Raw genomic sequence first — 22229 nt, forward strand, 5'->3', positions numbered from 1 at the left:
GGACTAAGGTAGCAAGATCAGCATGTGGTGGCAACCACAACACTCATGCAAGGCCACAAATGGGCTAGCACAAAGGGGATGCTCCACACCTGAATGGGTTCCATACACAAACCAGCTAAATACTGAAATACAGAAACTGGCAAAGGAAAAATAACAACCAGCACTGAAGCAGAAAACCACAAAGAGTAAATCCATGATATCCACTTGATGGTATGACAGTAATTGCAGGAATTGATTCTTTATCACTTGCATCTACAGGTAATGAGTATACATTATTCCAGGATGGCAAGCAAGAATGTTACGCACCTGAAGGAACAACTACTAATTAACACCTGCGTCTTCGGGGGAAACAGCAACAAAAGAGTCTGCAAAAAGTAAAAGAAAAGCTTGATTTAAATAACACCCAGCTGTCTCATTTAACTGTACTCATCATGGGTGACATTTGGTAAATAGAGGTCTTAGAAACTCTGGGGCATATTTACAATAACTGGCGCATCCCTGCATATCAGCAGGGATGTAACAGTTATTGTGCGCCACAGCTCGCCCATCATGGATGCGCCGCATTTACAATGCGGCCCACCATGGGGCAAAAACGGCACAGATGCATGATGCATCTGTGCCGTAAGAGTGGCGCGCCGTAAGAGTGGCGCATTGCTGGAGTTGCGTCGCAAGTGCGACGCAGCTCCAGCAATGCTCTGGGGGCCCTATCTAGTTAATGCTGCGTCAATCCTTACGCCTGCTTCAGGCAGGCGCAGGGTTTTGATGCAGCATGGGCCTAAAAGTGACTGAGTGAAATCTTGTAGATTTCACTCAGCCACTTTTAGGAGGCGTTCCTGCGCCGGAACGCCCCCCCCCCCCGGTGCCCAGGAATGCCTACATGTGGCGCAGGGCTTTACAATGTGACATATCTCCCAGATGCGTCACGTTGTAAGTACCTCGGACCATGGCGCAGTATTTGCGCCACCGCTGCGTCACAAAAGTGACGCAACGGCGGCGTAAATAAGTCGCTCTATGATTTATGGTTCATATGATTTCTGGCAGAAGATTATTATGGGTTCTTGGGGCTACACAGAATATAGCACAATGTGTGATAGCAGCTTTTGGCCAAATGCGTTGATGTGTGTTACTTTGTGAGTGTAGTCATGTGTGTCTACAAACTCCTATGGAGCTCAGTGGACAACAACAAATAATCTCCTTTCCCTCAAGAGGCAAGCTATCCAGCATTCAAATCTTTGCTAGTGCATCATAAAAAGCGCCCTCCTTGAATACCATTTTGTGTGTACATTTCCATAGCATACATTATTGTTTTTTGTCGTTGTTGGAAATGGATTCCACTGATTTAGTCAGGCTGTATTTTCTGCTTTAGTTTACCCTATTTTTGGACCTTGGGGTTCAATGTATAAAGCCTTTGCAATGCCCATGCATCATGCAAGGTGAGGCAAGGACAATGCAAAGGCTTCAATAATATTTACAAAGCCATGCAAGGTCTGATGCATGGCTTTGTGAAGAAATATAACTCAAGGCAGCTGCCTGAACTTCATTATAGTATATTTTAATTTGAGAGGCATTCCATGGATGGAGCATGGGCTTTCCTATGCATCCATGCATGGATTTTGGTGTATTCCCAGATTTAAAAAGACTTGTCATCTTGGGAATGCATCAAAATGCTACATATTCCCAAGTGAGGCATTACAAGGGGAAAATATATTATTTTCTCTTTCTACACGTGCTGTATTCTGCAGCACCCATAGAAAGAGGAAAAATCCTTCAAAGATTGATTTTGTGCACAAAAAGTGTCCATTCCGGCACAAAAACAATCCATCTGTAACACAGGCACCCTTGCACTATGGTAACTGCATCTCAGACCTCGCTCACATTAAAGGAATGAAGAAATATCATGGTTTTTAACTCCACTTTCTCTCTTCAGATAAAACATTTACAAATGTATACAATATTGCATACCTATGCCACCACTTTCTTCTAGTAGAGGTCTCACTGGATCTATAAAACAAACAATGTTGAAAATGCATTAATTTTCGTTCAAATATGGGTTTGTTCTTACAAATCTCTTCAACACACGCACACTATTACAGATATATCAAAGTGCAAAACTGTCTTAAATAGTATCGCCCTATGAAATGAAATCTAGAAGTTAAGGAAGTCCTTCCTCTAAAACTCTCCTGATTACTCAGGTAAGAACAGTACTGCCCTTATCTGAGCAGAGAACCATCTAAATGTGGGTATCAGCGCACTCCTATTAATGTAACATTAACAATCTTGTACTCAAATTTTAATGGTGGGCTCATAGGGTGTCACCTTCTGGTCATAAGTGCAAATTTCTTGTATCCTAACAGCACTAATCCTGAACTAGGATAGTGTCTCCCCTTTACACCCACACTGTCCCCAATGCGTTTCTTAATTTAATTCTTAAAACCAAACTCATTCATCATGATGAAAAAATATTTGCAATCCATTTATATTCAATTGAATCAACTGAGTTCCCAAAGGTTATTCCATTGTTTATGCTCATAAATTCATTATAAACACATCCAAAAGTGCATTCCAAATCCCCTGTGTGAATTAGTGAAAATCAAAATCCCCAATTGATTTCAGACGAACAGAGGTCCTTCGTCAGGGGTCTCCTATGGAACAAAAAAGAACATTGCTGTTTTGGAACAACAATGTATTGCTTAATTGACATACAATGCTTCTTAGCTGACTGAAACATAACATTTGGGAACTCAGTTGATTCAATTGATTATAAATGGATTACGAATGGTTTATTCATCATGATGAATTAGTTTGGATTGAAGGACTAAATTTAGAAGCCCACTGGGTGCAACAGGGGTGCTAAGGAGGAGACACTATCCTAATATAGAATTAGTGCTATTGGAATCAGGGTACCCTCTCGCATACAGAAGAATTAAAAAATTCCACTTCTCAGCTAGCCATCATCTAGACTTTTTTAAAAATGTTCTTCAAGATCCTGGTTTGGCACAATGGGGAACTGAAGTCCTACTAGACTTTTATACACTTTGCCACTACCTTCAAGGCCTTTGTCACCATGCAGAATGTGATAGAAGAACGCTTAAAAGCAACTGTGTCACCTGCCTGCAGGCACGTTATATTCAAATCTGATCTCAGCAGGCCCTATCACCTTTACCTGGCATCCAATCAAATTCTTTGATCTGCTTTACTTGATTCAATTAAGAACTATGTATATGTTGCAAACCCAAACTGCTATATATTGCTTTTCCTGAAAAGAAATGTGGGGTGGCTACAAGTTGCAGTGGTTTGCACAAACCACAAAACCACAAAGTACGTAAAATAAATAATTTGACCATTATTTAGAGTGTGGTGGGTGGGATAATCCTTCCACCCATGGAGGATATCTCCCCCACCGAATTACAAGTGCCTATGCACTTGAAATACATCGGAGGGGGCATTTACCATGTTAGTAAAGGACTATACTGTTGGCCAAACTCTAAACAAGGCCCATTTTCTTTATTATTATTTATATTTTATCTGTAATGTTTTTCAATACTACAATCCTGCATGTGAGGGGTGTAACGGTAGATCTACTTCATAGGGAACTTACTGATGAAGGAAGGAGGAGAATGTGGAGCATGATGAGGCAGTAGGTGAGACAGCAAATATGCTGGGGGTGAAAACTAAAAAGTGGAACTGCGCACAAGTTGCGGCAGCCAGGTCACCCTCTTACTTTTGCATCAGTACCAAGATGTGCTAATCCAGCATCCAATTTTTGTTTTGTTTAAAAAAAATACTGCAAGCTCTGCATTTTGAAAAACTTGCAAATCTGCTAATGTGTTGGTCAATCATTTTGGTAACCTGGTCCCTGCCTGGGTAAAATGAGGACTGAAGTTGGTTTACGTTGATTAGCAATAGTAATTAAGGGCTAATAACTAATGGCTTTGACACTAATTAACTGTAAAAACATTTATTAGTGGAATATGGGTGGAGACACTGACAACAACACCTGTACTTCATTTGAAAGGCTTCAAGACGTCTTTCTGCTTTTGTCATATTAAGAAAACCTCCCATCATAGGCCATTAGGCTACAGAGACTACCCCTGTCAATCAACAGTTCAAGGTCGCAACCAAAAATATTTAATAAATTAATTATCGGGAGTACTTACCTAGACACTGCATCAGTCAGCGTCTCACTGCCTACACAAAAAGAAAAATACAATAGAATTTGATAAAGAGCGTGGATTAAGTAGAGGTAGGAGGTATACAGAAAGAGAGAAATAGCAAGAGAGCAAGAAAACAGAGGAAAGAACTGGGGCTGCTCCTCCGCTGAGATGCAGTAGAATGACCCCACTGCTTTCAAAGCAGTGAAAAAAGAAAATGATAATAGCTTTCTTATTTTAATTTTATTTTTGGTACCTGCTGGGCTGGGTTAGGGCAGAGCTGGGGTCACAGGGGGTGGAGTGGTGGGCACACTCTAAGTGTGCATGACGTCTTGGGCCAGCCAAACAGTCATGTGCACTTTGCATGCTCCCCACCAGGTTGAAATGCACAGCCTGGTAGGGAGCATTCACATGTATGGCGTTACAACACATACATTTACAACAAATGCCTTTACAATGCAGTGTTTACATCGTAACATCCTTTACACCGCATTCCTTTACATCGCATGCTATTACATTGCATTTTTTGAAACTACCTTTACAACGCTTTCCATTATATTGCATCATACCATTACAACGCATACCATTACAACGAATATCATTACATCGCATTTAGGGTAAGTGTTGGATAGTGTAGGGGTAAAATGTACTATTCTAACTCCAGTGAGTGCAACAGTAGGGTAAGTGTCAGATAGTGTAAGGGTACTCTGCATTGTAGTGGTATGCGTTGTAATGACTTGTGATGTAATGCCTGCATTGTAGTGACATGCATTGTAGTGACATGCGATGTAAAGGCTGTGTTGTAATGACATGCGATGTAAAGGATGTTGCGATGTAATGACTGCGTTGTAAAGGTAGTGTAATGTAATGACTGCGTTGTGAAGGTTGTTCCCCAATCACAACACTGCATTGCAGCACTGTGATTGACTTTGGGGAGCCTGTGTGTGCTCCCTGCTTTGTTCTGGGACATCCGCAGGGAAGCAGAGGAGAGACGCGGCCAGCCGAAGAGGGAAGTGTTTAGTTTGTTTTTTTCAAACCTCACCTCCCCTATTCCCTGCCAGCCGCTACTGGAATAGAAACAGCCAATAAGAAAAAGAAACAGTACACTGGCTGAATCTTTTAGACAGGAGAGGCATGTAGTTATGGCTCCTTGAAGGAGACCGGTAAAAAATCTTGGCTCTCACTATACATTAGGCTGCTACCACCATCAGTCCAAATTGTGGACTAGCTTGGGACATAATCCTGCATCCACATTGGCCCAAGAGTGTCATGTTTGCATAAGGTGTCACAAGATCTTTGTCTTCCAGAGTGTGTGGAAGGCCCCAGAATGGAACAATTTCTTGTGTCATGGTTTGTTGACACAGTCCTTGCTGGAAAACAATCCAACTTTTTCTCAATAGAAAGAGCCAATAGAGGACCAAGCACACCACCAATCCTAGGAGCTCCTTCCACACCAGTGGTGACTTTTTAATTAAAGTGATAGAGACCCCTTCTTACAGACCTAACATTCCAAAGGCCTCTGGATAGTACAAAAATGGAAAGTGAAAAATGTTCCAGACTGCGCTACAGTAGTATAACATCCAAGGAATCACTGCTGTATGTTAAAAAGCAATAAAGGCAAATTAGTATTTGTTACTGGTTAACGTTCCTGGCCGAACTACACGTTATGGACGACAACAAGGTACATTTCTCTGCCACACCGATAAAAGGAAAAACATGGCTAGCATCAGAAGGAAAAACTGACATCCTCTAGCAAGGATAGAGTGAGGACGGAACACATGGTGAGCAAACTGGAAACTTCATGACCACCCAACCCGGGAACAGGCAGCCAAAGAAACATCCATGATCATGTAGCCTCAGAAAGACTTTGTCAGGAGACAACTTGGAAACATAAAGCGATCTGGAAAATGATGAACGTGCAGCAGTTGAGATGGCACTGTAGGAGCATATCCTTTTCATTATAACTACTGTTCATTGACACTTTACATCAATCAGCCAATCAAACAGGATTTGTTTAAGCTTTACTTATCACCCATGAGAGTATCCAGATGCTTGGGGGGTAGGGGGGATGGAGACAGTTGCTGCCCAGATGAATTATTGAAAGAGCTAAGTCTCCAGGTTCTTCTTGAACTCCTGTAGGGTGGAGGATGTGCAAAGGTGGAGAGAGAGGCTGTTCCAGGACCTGGCTGCCAGGTTTGAGAAGGCATGTCCACCGCTCTGATGCTTCCTTGTTGTGAGGGGCTTTGTAGGCATGGGTGAGCAGTTTGAACTGGTACCATTTGCTAATGGGAAGCCAGTGTAGAGCTTTGAGGTGGGGGGATATGTGGGTATGCCTCACAGGTTGAAGATGAGCCTGGCTGCTGCATGCTGCAGGGAGAAGGAGGGAGTTGCCGTAGTCTAGGCAGTTGGTGATGAGGCCTGGGTGATGGTGCATCTGACTTCAAAGGGGAGCCGTTTGAAGATTTTTTTGAGCAAGCGCAAGGTGAGGTAGCAGGAGGAGGATGAGACAGTTGCTCCGTCTTCTCATCAAGAGCTTGCTGTCGAGTATTATTCTAAGGTTTCTACCGTGCTCTGTGAGTGTTCATGTGGGTGTGGAGCCAGGTATACAACCGTTACAACGCAACTTTTACAATGACCTACCATTACAACGCAACTTTTACAACGCAAACTATTACAACGCATTGCGCTGGGGGGCGCTCTAGGATAGGGAATAGGTTAATTTACTATCCAATAACCTTCCCTACTATCCACGGGGACTGGAGTTGGAATAGTAAATTAAACTATTCACTATCCAGCGCCTAAAAGCATTATGCGTTGTAATGGTATGCGTGGTAAAAACCGCGTTGTGAAGGTAGGCATTGTAAAAGTATGCATTGTAACGTCATACATCCGTGGAGCCAAGCTCCATTGGCCACCAGGAATCGTCCCATAAAGAGTTGTTGCTCCCGAAGATTAGCATTTCTGTTTTAACTGTGTGGAGCTTAAGGCATCTACTTTGCATCCAGCTCCAGCTTGTGACGCTGTTTTTAGAGCGGGGGTCCCATGTGCTTAGTGAACATTTGTGGAGGTCACTGTTGTTGAATAGTCTGTTGAGTTTGGTTGCCGGTGGTTGGAATTCAAGTTCTCATAGATGGTGGTGATTTTGGTGAAAAGAAATCGTCGAGAGTGTTGAGAGTGTTCTCGGTGGCTGTGGGGTTGGAGAATCCTGTGCTGATGCAGAATAGTTCCTTGCTGTAGTTCAAGCTGGTGTCTAGGTGGGAAGCCAGGGCATTTTTTGGTTGGTTTTGAGTTGGTGGAGAGCTAGTTTGAAATTGTCACGGTCGATGTTTGTCTTGCTGGTGTGCCTGATCCTCTCAAGTCACTTACAGGTGCGTTTGTGGAACTTGAGCTCTGATGTAAACCAGTTACGATGTTTGGAGTATCGTCCGATTTGGTGGATTTTAGAGGTGCGCCTTTGTCAGCGCATTTGTTGATCCATGAAATTTAGTTTCTGACTGCTTCCTCAATGTTGGTAGGGGCATCGGGTGAAGAGGCGTTGAGGGAGTTGGTCCAGAGGTAGGGGAAGTTGAGGGGGCGGTGTAGAAGGGGCGGTTGAGATATGGCAGAGGACAATGGAGTGGTCAAACCAGGTGATTTCGGTGGCGTGGCTCTACCTGATCCATTCGCTGGCTTTGAAAATGGGGTGAAGAGTGTGTCCACCAATGTGCTATTGGTCCATGACCTGTTGGGAGAGGCCGAGAATTTCCATGCTTTTAAACAAATTTGTTGTGTTGGTGTCATTGGGGTCTTCTGGGTGGAAGTTCAGGTTCCAGAGAAAGAGGCAGTCTTAGGAGTTGATGGCCAGCAGGGTGATGAAGTCATTTGGGATGCAGGCAACGATGAGCATACTATATTGCAGCCACTACAGCTATTACTAACTACTAAGTCACTTCCTTGTACATGGAGCTCTTTAGCACTTTGGGTTGAAGACTGAGAGGCAGAGTTATCATTCTTTCATGCAGCGCAACGCAGTAAGCCACCTTGCTACACTGTGTGAGAGGTAAAGGACAGGAATGCGCCCTATTTACCATTATATAGCACATTCTCGTCCTTATCTAGCGCTGGTGCTCTTTTGGCTTCCTATTACCAAGAGACACCTCCCTCCACAAAAACAATCCTGAGAGGTATGTTCCTCTTTCTATGTATGCTGCAGAAAGAGGAAAGAATTAGGAGAAAGAAAGATATTTCTCCTCACTACGCCTCATCTGGTGAAGACTACAGTTTTGTGGCATTCCCAAGTCTACTACTAATGTGAATCTGTAAATGCTTCAAAATCCATGGGTGGATGCATGGAAACAACTACCCTTCACCCATGGAATGCATCCCTGCAGTAGATGAACGCAAGGCAGGGATTTGCACTGCCTTGCATTACTCTAGATTTGTCAAGCCATGCAGGCCCACGAAAGTTGGCCTTGCGTGACTTGATAAATCTCACTTAGGTTTTGTGTCACCCTTGCGCCTGCTTGCATCATGTAAGCACAATTCAAAACCGTGATAAATCTGGTCCTGTGAATCCAAAACAATGATGGGAAGGACTGTTGAGGGCTGAGATAACTGAAGGGCAATCACTTCTGATCTGAAATCTATAACCTGGCTCCCGTATGAGGTAAGGATTCCGCTGAAAATTTCTTGTATGGCCCATAAAGCCATGCACTTCAACACTAAGCCGGGGTCAGAATTTGTGGAGTTTTACTCTACAGAACTCTGTGAAGTGCAAGAAAAACTCTGCCGTGCTCGACGGACTTCCGCCAGCAACGGAGTCGGTTAAGTCGCGCTACTCACACAGATTTTTAGCTGCAGGAGTTTGTCCTGTGCTGTTAAATCTGTGTGAACAGCACTACATGTCGTACCAGAGGGCGCTGCTGCTTTCTACTGCTCGAGTACACATCCTACTCGAGCGGCAGCTTCCTCAAAGCAAACAGGAGATTTCTCAACGCAAGCGGTCGCGACCTTCCATGACCTCCCACAATCAGAAATCTTGCCAGGAGGAGGTCTAGCGTGTCATTATTTTTCCACAGGGCTCGCCAAATTACTCTTACCGAGCTGCTCGGGAAAAATAAAACTTGTGTCACTTCGCAGAGTTTGTCGGAACTCCACACAGAATGAGCAAAACTCTGCAAACTCTGCCGGTGGGGCGGAATTCTTCGACCACTCCTATTCAACACACCAAAGTACCTAGCTGAAAGATTGGAGCTTACTGGCACCTGCAGATCCTCTAGAATCACCAGCACCTTATTGTTGAAACCTCAGAAATTTCATAACAAGAACCTACAACCGAGAATATGGATCTCCCTGCCACCTGAAATCAGATTGAATCCTCAATTACATCATTCAATGAAGTCAATGTGCTTCTCATGAATACCTGTCTACCCTAGAACCCACTGGCTCTTCTCTCCGGGTGCCAATAGGTGCAGTGCCTACACCCATGGTTATTACTCTCCTGCTATGACCTTGTTTATTGACCTATTGGCCTTTACCTTAGTTACACTGCGTACTGTTAGCGTATATGTTTGTTCTGCTTGTTTCTTCTTTCCTGGCCATTTGTAAAGCAGTTCAAAACGTCCAGGGTCACGTTCACACAATATGTAAAACTTCATATAAATAAATAAATACACCACACCTATTTGTCCCCTAAACTATTGGTCCGCATGAACTCGGGAGCTTCAACTAAATACCCCTGATGTGCAGAACAAGATGCTGATTTTGTATATATAGTATGGCCCTGTATGGTAATATCTTGATTTTGGAATGAAATACTTAAATATTTGGCTGAACTGACGGGTCGACTGACACCGAAGGACATGACTTCATGCTTACTTGAGCTGATGGTCTGATCTAGGGAAGAGGCAGATGGCAAGAGCCTGGAAGGCAGCATCAGCACCATCGATTAGAGACTGGCTGAGGGCCAGTCGTAAGTGCCCCTGGGAAGAGATTGATACACTATTGGGCCCCAACTGGGGTGGGAGGGGCACACAAAACACAAAGTGGGATGACTATTTGGGAAACTTTGAGGGCTAGTCACGCATCCGACCCCCGTGAAGAGGTTGGCATTATGTATTTTGGAAGTATACGTGCTGAGTATTGGTGCAACTGGAGAGGAGATATAATAAATTGAGGTGAAAATATTAGTTTGTTTCTTTTCTTTTATTGGTCAGTGGCAATGAAAATTCTGATCCGCAAACATGTCACATTTCACTCCTTTGTAGCGGGGGAGGGCGGTTGTTTTTTTTCTCTTTGTCTGAATATACGTTGCCTCACTGGTAGAACTATGTTATGTTAATACCGCAAAGAGATGATGAGAGTCGAAGGTTAATGCACAAATTGTGGTACTTTCTCTACAAAATGCCCAGTAGGGCAAGAAATCTATAACTGTGGTGACATTCATTGAATATGTGTAGTTTGCTAATTTTTTAAAAAAAAATAGAAATCTACTGGGGACAAACGTTTCAATAACAAACAAATCTAGAAGATGCAGTCTTTACCTTCTTCCGGAGCATCAGCTGCAAGCTCCTGTAAAGTCAACAACAAGAATCATTATTGTGATTTACAAACAGCCCTACCCTCATGTCTGCCACTCAGAAACTGAAGGCCAGATTTACCAAAATATCTGGCGATGCAACGCGGCACGACAACTTGCTGCGCTGCACTACATTGCGTGGCATGGAGACAGCAGGAATGCACCATATGTACTGAGACATGCTGCATGCCTGCTCTCTCCCTGGGCTGCACACTCAGTGCAGGCCAGGGCCAATGCAGGCACACTTCTGCCATGGTGCAAGGGTAACTGGCAGGAATGTCTTTGGGCAGGAAGGGTATGTCCCTGCACAAAAACATTCCTTGGAGGCATTGTGTTATTTCTATGTGTGCCACATATTCACTCAGAAAGAGGAAACAATGAGTAGAAATATGGATATTTCTCCTTTTTACGCTTCCATAGGGAAGGGAAGGTGCACCATTTTGACGTAATCCCAGGTCTGCTATCCTTAGTAAATCTGGGACTGCGTCAAAAACCACGGTGGTTGCATGGGAACGCCGATGCTCCACCTATGGAATGCCTTCTAAATGCAGAATAACGCAAGGCAGCAATTTACGCAGTGCTTAATTTGATCCGGGGGGGTTCCCGGGGCTGGACACAGGCACTTAATTGTCAACCACAGGGCTTGTAACAGTCTGGCACATAGTGGTTCTGCATGTCTAATTTAAAGATGAGCACAACAGCAGTTGTTTATTAACCCCTTCACTGCGGGGCTAATTTCCCCGCGGTGCGGGGGGGAGGGGGGCCGCGCACGGCGCCGCTGTGCTCATGACGAGCCCAGGCTCGTCATGCAGCACGGTGCTCGTGTGCTCATGACGAGCCTGGGCTCGTCATGAACCCGCCCGCGCAATGGAATGCTCAGCACAGCGGGGAAATTAGCCCCGCGTGTGAGCGTTCCACGGCTCATGACGAGCCCAGGCTCGTCATGAGCACACGAGCGCCGTGCTGCATGACGAGCCTGGCCTCGTCATGAGCACTGAAGGGATTAATTCACTATCCATTAGATATGACTATTCACTGCTGCCTGTGCCATTCTTATAGGTTTGGGGGACGGGAATAGTCTGAATTGTCACACTTGTCAGAGTTTGATGGTTAGTAGGTATATTTGTACTGCCATTGGAAGCGCTGGTAGGGGCAATGTGTGGGGAGAGCTGCAATGGCCTGCTGGCAATGGCCCTTGCACTTATTTTATTACAAATTAAGCACTGGATTTACTTTACCTTGAGCTACTCTGGATTTACTAAGCCAAGCCTTGCATAATGCAAGAGCAACGCAAGGGATCTGACCCCTGAATACTGTTAAGGTCGGTCCTTGAACATCCCACCTGCCAGACTACTCACTGACTCCCGCGCAGCTCCACCAGTATGTCTTGCCTCAACGATTGGCACTAACTGGTGCACCACCTCCCACCATTGTGTTTCAAAACACAGACATTGATTTTTCTGCTCCATGTCTGAAGACTCAACATGAACAACTGCAGTGATGGATCTGAGGTGCCACTGATCAGAAACAGAATATCCTCCATTTCCAACTGTAATTTAGCAGAGAAGGTGCAAAGATTTACAATTCCCCCAAAAAGCACTCTGGCTCCCTAGTCAGCCTGGCTGAATCCTACAGAGGGGCTGCTATGGCAACTATGTGTGAAGCTTTTCATGCTGGCATCCGCGCCCTGTGCATGTAAGAGCGGTGGGCCGGGAGGGTGAGGGATTTTGACGGGCAATGGCAAGGGAAAATTCATAATTTATTTAATTTTCCCTCATCATCGTCACCTCCCCCCCCCCCCCCCCCGCCAGTGGCCCCACCGCTCCTACCTGCACGGGCTGCGGCTGCGTGTTGAAGACACCACTATTGCACAGCAAGCATCTCTCTCAATCAAAAACTGGAGAGAATACGTAGACTAAAGATACATTTTAGATAAATGCTTATTGACCTTAGGGAGAATTTCCCACGGTCAGATGCTTCACAAGACACATACATTTACATTTACATAATCTAAAACTAGGCAGAATCGATAGCACAAATCACAGATTGTTCACAATTCACATAATTCTGCACCTAAGTGCTCCTGAATAAATGCATTATATATGATAATATTGAGTTTTCCAATAACTCAGTTAGTGCCTTAAAGTCCACACGAAAGAAGAGCTGTATAGAAAGCTGAAATAAAAAAAAATGAAAAACCTTGAGTGAAAAGGTGGAAAAAGCCACCGTCATTCATGATCAATACTCTGCTGAAAAGTGATGAATAAAGAGGCAATTGGAATTGGCTACCAGAGGCAAGAAAAAGGTGGATTGCACTTCTATGCACCCTGATGTCCACTCAAACTTCTAATGAGTTGACCTCTCCTGCCACCACTGACCCCTTTAGACACGAATAACCTGTACTCATGCAGATTATTAGAAGAATGAAGGGCTCAGCAAATAATGAATACAAGGTTTATGGGGGTGTCTTCCATCTGACACTGCCTCCGTGTACACTCTTCTGATAAAATACTCCATGTTGACCTCCTCGATTGGATTTTGGAAAATAGGAGGAGAAACAGAATCTGTATAAATGTGTCACTTTTTGTCCCTATACCTCTTAAGAACCTAAACCTCTCTTACATTAAATTGGAAAAAGCCAGAAAAGTAAGCGAAAAGAGTCTCATATACTTATGTCACTCAAGTGGTAGGTGAAGAAAAAATATATAACTAAGGCTGTGGCTCTTAGGCAATCAGAACATATTCTATATGAATAAATGTGATGCTTTCAGAAACGTGAGAGATATTTGTCTAACAACAAGGGCAAAAAGGCTTTATGGTTCGATATGCACATTTTTAAACACGAGTTCCATCTTAAAGGTAAAATGTGGGTGTTCCTCATTGACAGTTGTTGTACCCACACTTGCTCATGTGTTAATTCTGTTGTAACTGCAACCTACGGTCTGGGGGCTTTGTGGTATGCAAAGGATCATGGGAATGGTGGTTTTGCACTACATTCCAGAATGGATGGACTTCCCATTTGATTTATAAGTCCCAACTGTAAAATGATTTCAAAACTGAGAGAGATGGTGTTTGATGGGTGATTGAACATGGAGCTTCTTGACTGGGTGATCGTTTTTATCTGGTCTCATTTGTGACTCAATACTCCTTCCCTTTGACACTTTCAGGTGGAGTCACTTGAGGGCATGGGGGGGGGGGGATTAGGAGAAAATCTATTTACAAACGGGGGAGCTCACAATTCCTGTAATTTTTCCCACTCTGTTCATGCCTCTACATGAATGTGGTCTGTTAAAGGACAATTTAATCCTATCGTGATACAACTGTTCCACATACTGTATGCATACACTGACAAATCATTTTTGATTATAAAAAATATTTGTTACCTCAATGCCGTCGTCTGAGGGTTGGTTCTCTAGACTTTCGTCATCAGGTAAATCCACAAGGACCTGTCCATGTAACTCCACCGCCCGTTGAATTTGCTCCTCCAAAGCATCTCCACTATCCATAATAGATGGCTCATCCTCTTCAGTGTCCCCACTTTCAGTCAACTGCCACTTACCAGCCCAAAGCAGCAGTGACCCATCTTGTCCTAACTTCCATCCCTTGCCGACCACTTCTACCCTCCTCCTATATCCTGCCTCTTCTGCATTTCCTCGCATGGCTGCACCACAAAAACTTTCCTCCCAACCAAACAGCTCCTGCCAGCCGCACCGGTGCCTTGACTCTTCTTCCCATGGACCCCATCCCTGGCTCACTCCTTCTGCCCCCAATATCTGACCTGCGTCTTCAGCCATTTCAATCTCCCCTGCCTCACCGGCACCTGAAAACCTTTGATCCCAGCTAACCAGCCTCTCGCAGTCCAACGGCTGCTTGAACCCGACTGCAGTTCCATTTGAATCCTGACTGTCCATAGCCAGGCCTGCCTGTAGACCTGTGCTCTCTCCTTCCCCCAAACACAGTTGACCCACAAACTCTGTACTCCTCCCATGGGGCTCACCGCCACTCAGACTGCCTCCTCGCTGTCCACCAAAACCACCCAGCCATCCCAGCTTCAGATCTAAACTGCAAGGATAATGGCAAAAGACTGACCCATCCCGAGGTGACACATTTAAAGAGTCACCCCTCTCTGTAAATAATACTGTGGTGGCTGTACTACCGGTGTATATTTCCCTAGTCACCATTTCTGGGGTAAATGAAGCTTCTGTGTGCCCATCCCCCCTATACGGAGAAACAGACAGGCCCTGGTCTATCCAACGCCATTTAGTGGACTCTTTGGTTTCATCCTCTCCCTCAGAGTCCCCCTGGTCCTCTCTGCCCTCCATGGCAGTGTCCTTTAGAACTAGCGCCCCCTGCAAGAAGTCGCTCCAGTTCTCCCCTTCTCCATCCTGCGTATGGTAGTCCAAGCAGGTCTCCGTTGGCTGAAATATAGAGCAGGTTACACATTAGCTTAATAGTAAATAATTATGATACAACAGTCTAGTTCCTACAGTTGATTCACTGGACCAGGGAGTCCCTGATCACGGGGAGAAGGGAAAAGGTGAAGAAATAATGGAAAGCTGGGAATCCTTTTCCATGAGCCACTCTTTTTGGAACGAGTCAACACAAAAAGGAACAATCTGTGTTTGTCTCCAAAAAGTGATGTGCCCCTTAAAGAGCATTTGCATTGATGCACATAAAATGTGGTTGTACATTAGAATGTGTTTTATATTTTTTTCTCATTTATGCAGCTTTCTGATTAACTTATAAGCATAAGAAAACACAGCATGTAAAAAATTATTTTTCGCAATTGTACTATTAACAAATAATATTCAGCCAATTTCAAAGTATGAAAGCCATGTCCTATCCTGGCAAATGAATCTGGCTCCAAGCGCTGGCATAGCTAAGGCATCATACACTGAAAGTGGGCCCCATAAACACCCATGTTTGGGGTCAGCAGGCGGTTCACATGCCTGTACCCCGGTGACACTGCACCTGCAGCTCTATTGATAGCCATGTCTCTGTCTCTGAGGCACAGGCTCTTCAATCCTCTGGAGCTACTGAATTAACTCACTGTGAGTTCAGAACAGAGATTGGCCTTTAGACATCTGCTTGATACATGTCATAAAGGGACACTACTCCGAAGTGCATCATAAGAACATAACGGGAGACAAGATCTAACTAAAAGTGGGGTTGCCGGAAACATTACTAGGTAGCCCAAGCGGAGGCATCTCAGTTATCCAGAAGTTCTCAAGGTGTACAATACTGGTTACAGGACATAAAGCGTTAGAGCATGCTCCCTAAAAAAAGCAAGATGACAAGCACTGTGAACCCCTTCCTCAATTTTGTTTGTTAACATATGTTATTGTATTCATATATTCATCAGGCTTGATGTCTGATTTGTAGTTTAGCAGAGACGACACTCTTGACCAAACCAAAGGTCCACGCACCTCATTTTGAGTCAGGTGGGCCTTCAGTTTGTCGAAGGTGGATACCACGCTGCTCTGTTGTCGATATACACCTATGAAGTCCCGACAGAGTAAGAGCTGTCGGAGGTCTGGTCACTTGTCTGACCACCTTATTTAGAGGGGGCAGACAAACGGCCAGTTATTACTGTCCATCAGCTCCATGTAAAACCTAGCTGTATGGGACAGTGAAAACCGTAAAATGGCCCTCACTCCATGGGATGAAACTTCCATGGTGAGGGGATCATTGTCTTTGTTTTATTTTTGAAAAGAAAATCACACTTTGGTATTTTAATTGTAAAAAAAAAAACATTTACTGGAACGTTGGCCTTAAGACACTGAGCACTTTACAAATGCTAACCAGTGCTAAAGTGCATGTGCTGCTCCCTTAAACATGGTAAAGTTGGTAACATTGGTGTGTACACAATTGCCATTTTTAGTTTACTGCTAAGTGTCTTGTAAGTGGTAAACAATATACCCAGGGGCCCATAATCTGAATCCTACTAGTTGGCCTGCAGCTCTGATTGTGCCATTCACACCAGTAGCCTTTCAAACCTGTCTCAGGCCTGGCATTGCAGGACATGAAAGTGCAGTGTACTGTCTCTTCGAATTGGCACTTAAAACACCTTGCCAAGCCTTATAAGCCCCTTTTGATACACCCAAATCACCCCTAAGTTAGGCCCTAAATGAACCTAAGGGCAAGGTGCTGCGTAACTAAAAAGTAGGACGTATACTTTTATGATGTGCATGTCCTGGCAGTGACAAACAGCTACACTCACTGTGTACTGCTGTGAGGCCTGCTCTTCTCATGGGCATACACTGGGAGTTCTCTTATACATCTTTAAGTGGTAATTCCTGTTCAGAGAGGAGCAGCTGTATTACGTTTGGTATGGTGAATCTGCTTTAATGGTAAAGTTGTATTTGGCATTACTATTTTAGAAATGCCACTTTTAGAAAGTGGACATTTCTCTGCTCTTAACTTTGCTCTGTGTGCCTGCAGCTTGTCTCCAATACCTTTAAGTATAAGTACCAGGGCTCTGTCACTGCCAAATTAGTACACTACTGGACCTGAAAAAGAACTCTGCTGGAGTAAAGGCTGTTGTGCTGAAAGATTGCCATTCTGCTGTGTCTAACTTTTCTAAGGAACTGCTTCCCTGGTTTGTTGAGCTGCCCTTCTGCCTGCTGACCTCTGGCCTGCATAAAAATCAAGGAAAAAACAACACAGTGACTCTCAGGGTGAAACAACCTTACATCACGGTCATAGACCACAATGCTTTTACAACGCGGTCGTTACCACGACCTCAGTGTTAAAACGCCATGCCATTACTACGCAAGTCGACTTGCAGTAGATGGCGCTTTAACATAAGGAATAGTATAATTTACTATTCCAACACCTTCCCTACTGTTGTGTAGGCTGGAGTTGGATAAGTAAATTATACCTTCCTAATGTTACGGCGCCATCTACTGCAAGTCAATGTAATGACTTGCGTAGTAATGGAATCACTTTGTAACAACGTGGTCGTTGTAATGACCGCATTGTAAAATACCGCAGAGTAAAAGCATGCATCGGAACATGCTATATTCCTCTAAGGGCTTGCCCCCTTTCTGAAGTCTCAGGGCCATCTTCGATTTCACTGATGCATCACTACAGTGGAACTCTGTCACTCATGAGTCTGGTAGCAGTGCGCATTGACATCTGGGTTGGGTGACAGCTAGAACACAGAAAGGGGCTGGGTGTGACAGGGGATAAATCTGCATTCATCTGCATATTGATAATCTTCCGAGGCAGGTAGTGGGAGAGGTGGGAGTGGGAGTGGTCGTGCACACTTACATTTTAATAGGCTGTACCTTGCCCTCACACAAAAGGATGATTTATTCCCTATTGGTAGTCTGGAGCCAGGGCTGGGTTGAAAGTGGTTGATGCACACTTCAGAGAGTCCCTCTGCAGTCACCACCTACATCAAAGGAACTTTTAGGTATAAATACCAGGGCTCCAACCCAATCAAATCAGTACACTACTGGACCTAAAAAAGAAATCTGCTGGAGTAATGGCTATTGTGTTGAAGGACTTCCACTCTGCTGTGCCTGACTGCTCTAAGGAACTGCTTTCTTGCTTTGTTGAGCTGCCCTGCTGCCAAATGGCCTCTGTCCTGCTTGATAATCAAAGTCTAACCCCCAGAATGACTCCAAAGGCATGCTGGCTTGCCCCCTGTTCTGAAATCTCATGGACATTAAAGATTTCACTGACGCACCACTATTGTGGGACTCTGTTTCTTGTGAGTCTTATAGCAGTGCCCCCCGACCAGGAGCCATGAACGAGTTCTCCTTGCTTTGTATTTTTTGACCCAGCGCGTGCTGAGCTCTCCCAATTTTCATCCAATTCAGCGTGTGTGCCCCAGGGCCACACTCACAGACGAGAGGTCACTGCTGGTTTGAAGGTTGCTCTCCTCACACCGCAACCGCGCTGCCATAGCAACCCCATTCCTTTATACCACATGGCTACAGAGGCCGTGCTATTGCCGTAGGACAAAGACCAGCATGACTGTAGTTGATTGCAAAGGTGCTGTGCCAATATGCTGGGCCCGCAAGGTCCTCTGCGATCACTTAGCGCAGCATGCTGGCCCCATCGTCACTTGCGTATTTTTCAATCATCGTTGCTGGTTCATTTTTCAATTAACGTCACTTGTGCGTATTTCAATCAGCGTCACTTGTGCATGTTTCAATCATCATCACTTGTGGCGTAGTGAGCAGAAGAACAATGGATTTAACCCAGATCTTTTGACTTGGGGTGAATGTATGATTTATTCAGCATTCCATCCGTCATTTGTTTGCGTATTACTTTTCGCCCTAAGTGGGATGGGTATGCCCAGACGTGGGTCCCTTGCTCACTTTGCCACTTGATTCAAGCTATCCTAGCTGAGGAAGGGTAATACCCAGAAACCGGTCCCAGGATGCTTGTTTCCGGTCCAGGGAGGCAGTTCGGGTTGGACTGTTCCCATGAGGCACAGGGTCAAGACTGGTTTGCATATGGCTGGGTCCAAACTGGGGTGGCGTAGTGAGCAGAATAATGATGGATTTAACCCAGATCTTTTGACTGGGGGTTAATGTATGATTTATTCAGCATTCCGTCCATCATTTATTTGCATATCATCTTTTGGAATCAAGCTGTGTATCCACCTAAGTATTCTTAATGAGCCTACTGGTCTGAGGCTAGAAAGAGTGAATGTTCATAATGGGTGCATTGGCTGGAGGCACCATATTCACCATTAGAACATTGGAATGTTGAGAGCTCCATTGAAAACAATGGAGTGTTCTCTGCTTCTGCGGGCCGGTAAAGGCCTGCAAAGCAACATTCTAATGTGTTACAAAGACACCTCAGAGCTCGAGGGGATTTAAATCAACTTGAGCTTCGAGAAGCCTTTGTTTAATTTGTTAGAACATTCTGTCCTCTAGTGGCAGATGGTTCTAATAGCCTTATAGCCCTTCGTAGCAGGGTTATACCGGCTATTAAAGTCCTGTCCCTGTTAAAGTCCTTTGCCTGGCTCGGGCCTTTAACGCAGGAGCGGACCTTTAATATAGCCTTATAGCCCGCCGTAGAGGGCTATACCAGCTATTTATTAAAGGCCCTCTCCAGCGTTAAAGGCCCCGAGCCGAAGGCGAGGGCCTTTAACAAGGGAGAGGGACTTTAATAGCGGTATAGCCCATCTACGAAGGGCTATAAGGCTATTAGAACATTCTGTCACTAGAAGACAAAATGTTCTAACAAAAAAAACAAAGCCTTTTAGGAGCTGAGGGGATTGGAATCCCCTCAGGTTCCCTGAAGCCTTTGTTCACAGCCAGAGCTGTGAACAAAGAAACATTGGAATGTTGGAGCTCCAAGATTATACCAGCCATTATAAGCTCAGAGCACTCCATTGTTTTCAATGGAGCTCCCAACATTCCAATGTTCTAATAGCCTATATAAGGCTATTTAATAAGGCTATATTAAGATGTCTTTATAACACCCTTACGGGCAGGACCATGCATTGTGCTTTGAGCAGCTACCCAATTGTGTGACTCCGAGCCCAATATGTACACTGGATAGATGTTCTAAGAGCTGGGTGAAATTTTAGATATGCCCACGAAATTATCATTAGATGGTTTCATGTTATTGAGACACATTTTATACATAAAAACCAGTGTTCCATTGGTAGCTCCTAAGACTGAATCTGCAAGCGCTTTGAATCCTGTTCTCAGTACCCCTGCAAACGAAGATTTCCATGTGCGAAAAGTACCTGGTGTACTATTCCCTGATCAGGAAGTGCCGGGTAATGTGCGATACAACCTGCGGCCAAGGAAGCAGAAAAACAGTGCCTCAGACGCCCACATCAGGAGATAAGGAAAGACTCGATTGCATAGATAGGGCTTGCTAGTTGGTCTGAGGTACTGAGCGAGACACTGGACTGAACACGTTGAGAGCTGGAACTTTGATTATTGTGCTCTGTTCAGAAAGAAGACCAGCTAGTGCAACAGGCCTGGTTGTACAACGAGGTGAAAGTTTGACCACCACTCTTGTGCTTGGATGAATGATATGAGTCTGCCTGTGAGGCTCTGACGGACACAGGGAGAAGAACCCTCTGGTAGGACGGACTGCTAGGCCAGAGTTTATTTTTGGACTTTTGGCTAGGAATGTACCCTTTTGGCCGCATTATTCGAGACGAAGAAATTCCCATTGCTCCACGATATATACCATTTTATGAGCCAATGTTTTCCACATGGACCACAAAGGTCAAAGTAATATTTGTAGTGGTTATAGATGTCATAATAACTGTGTTTATGGGATTATTTGTATATTTGGAACATAAGTACCCTCTGCAAAATTTCCTACCAACTACTGTTGCCTCATCTGAACATTACATACGTTAGCACCCCACAAAGAGCGACATCGCCAGACTTATGCTAAAAATGCTTTTGTTGAAATGCTGCACCAAACACATAGTGTTGCTAATACCACTGACTGTTGGGTATGTGGGCTCCTACCCTCGGTGGTTCATAACCATGATTTATTCATCTCATTGCCTCTGACTTACTTAGGAAGCTGTGAAGCATGGTTTAGGCTGTTTTTGGCCATATATCGTCATTGGGGTGAACAGCGTAGAGATTTCGAGTACCACGAGCACAACATGGTTATGGATTATATCGATACACACTATGGTTTCAACAGATCGGGGAATAGGGGGCGAGGAACAATAGATCCACAGGCCTGTATGCAACGATATTTGGCAATCAGGGACGAAGCTTGGATAGAAGAAGAACTTGATGATTTTAAGGGTTTCAATGCTTCCAGATATTTTCAGCTTTTTATCGAACGCAATGTTACAAAAGACCGTGTGGTACCAATTCCTATTTTGAATGTTTCCTCAGTATTCTGTGTGCAAGGTAAAGGTTGTATACAGGTTGGAGAAAGTATCTGCAATTACACCTATCATCTACAGAAACGCATCAGCCCTCCATTGGTCACCCCACCCAATGTCTACTTCGTGTGTGGCGAAAACGCATATACCTGGTTACCTCGTAATTGGGCGGGACGATGTTACATGTCCTTCCTCTATCCACTTGTGTACATAGCACCTTCCGATTATCACCGAACACATCAATTACACCCTGTGGGTCCCTTCCCTTCAGCGGTACCTAAAAGATCACGCAGGCAGCTCATTAAGACTGAGGTTGACCAAACTGACACCTCGCTACAGCAATTTACGGACTTTAGCAAAGGTTTAGTGCCGTTCTGGGGCCCCATTTTTAATAGCAGAGAAATAAGGAGGTTGTCCCGGATAGTAGAAAATGTCATTAATATGACTACTGACATTTTAACTAACCTAGCGGTTGAGCTTCAGGCGACGAGACTCGTTACGCTTCAAAATCGTATGGTTTTAGATGTTGTCTTAGCTGATCGCGGTGGAGCATGCCGCGTGATCGGCAGCTCTTGCTGCGTGCATATTCCAGACTCCGCCCCCTCCGGCCATTTGGCAATCCAAAAGTTGCATCGCATTGCATCTGAAATGCATACTGATAATGGGTCCTGGTCCTTGTCTGGGTGGT

At 44.5% G+C, this 22229-nt stretch overlaps 1 long non-coding RNA gene across 1 annotated transcript; it reads right to left on the bottom strand.

Moving 5' to 3' along the window:
• Positions 1-4157: 4157 nt before the first annotated feature.
• Positions 4158-14219, bottom strand: LOC147688522 (uncharacterized). The gene is made up of 3 exons (XR_015300518.1): positions 14091-14219; positions 10673-10700; positions 4158-4188 (listed from the first exon to the last, which is right to left on the bottom strand). It is a non-coding gene; the product is annotated as an uncharacterized LOC147688522 (long non-coding RNA).
• Positions 14220-22229: the final 8010 nt, after the last annotated feature.

The sequence above is a fragment of the Lissotriton vulgaris genome, chromosome 10 (genome assembly GCF_964263255.1).
Source record: "Lissotriton vulgaris chromosome 10, aLisVul1.2, whole genome shotgun sequence".
Classification (NCBI taxonomy): domain Eukaryota; kingdom Metazoa; phylum Chordata; class Amphibia; order Caudata; family Salamandridae; genus Lissotriton; species Lissotriton vulgaris.